Here is a 1,349-nt window from a genome sequence, read left to right on the forward strand (position 1 = left end):
TCTTCTATATCATTGACAATTTGTTCTAAAATGTTTTTAAAAAGTTTTTTTTTAAATATATGTATGAAACAACAGTTTTGTGTTACTAGGAGGTGGTATACTGGGTGGGCGGGGTCGAGGTCCTTTTGAGTGACAGCTAGTGGGCGGGCCTCTGCATCACTGCTTTAATCTTGAGTCACAGCAAGTTCGTCTCCCTGACAGACATGGTTGGTGTGAAAGATTATGCCGTTTTAAGAGATGCAGCATTATCCAGCGACGTGACATTCACACCTGTCCTCGTGTGAATCATAACTGATAATAAATGAACAATTGCATTAAATTAAATAACAGAATTGCTGATGAATGTTAAAACACATTTCATGTCATCAGTGTGATATTATCAACATGCCATTTGATAAGACTATTGATTGTCGTTCATATGCATTGACTAGATCATATTCTTTGTGACCACACGAAAAAATCATAGATGTAGATTTAGAACTTGGATTATGGCAATAAATTGGGGATAGCTTGATGTTTGAGTACATGTGTTTGAATTATATTATACAGTCTCTCTTTCTCTCTCTCACTCCCCTCTCTCTTTCTCTCTCCCTTTCTTTCAATCTCTCTCTCTCTCTCTCTCTCACTCACTCACTCACTCACTCACTCACTCACTCAATCTCTTACTCTCTCTCTCTCTCTCTCTCTCTTCTCTCTCTTTCTCTCTCTTCTCTCTCTCTGTCTCTCTGTCTCTGTTTCTCTCTCTTCTCTCTCTCTTCTCTCTCTCTGTCACTCTCTTCTCTCTCTCCTCTCTCTGTCTCTCTCTTCTCTCTCTCTCTCTCCTCTCTTCTCTCTCTCTCTCTCCTTTCTCTCTTCTCTCTCTCTTCTCTCTCTCTCCTCTCTCTCTTCTCTCTCTCTTCTCTCTCTCTCTTCTCTCTCTCTTCTCTCTCTCTCTTCTCTCTCTTCTCTCTCTCTCCTCTCTCTCCTCTCTCTCTCTCTCTCTCTCCTCTCTCTCTTCTCTGTCTCTCTTCTCTCTCTCTCTTCTCTCCTGAGTTTGCAGCAGCTCCAAAAATATAAAGAACAGGAAATAGTTGGTGGGGTGATATCATATTCTGAAAAAAAAACCTGAAAGTCCCAGAAGAAGCTCTTCTAATTACCCTCCTCGATGCTGAGCACAGGCACACTGAGAGGTGGACCAATGTATCTGTTTGCAGCTGGCAAGGGCTATTACATGTCATCCGAACATTTAATTGTCCATGGTACCTTTATCTTGTACATACAAATGACAAATAAACATCATGAATGAATGAATGAATGAATGAATGAATGAATGAATGAATGAATGAATGAATGAATGAATGAATGAATTT

Source organism: Borostomias antarcticus (genome assembly GCF_949987555.1).
Source record: "Borostomias antarcticus genome assembly, chromosome: 4".
Taxonomy (NCBI): Eukaryota; Metazoa; Chordata; class Actinopteri; order Stomiiformes; family Stomiidae; genus Borostomias; species Borostomias antarcticus.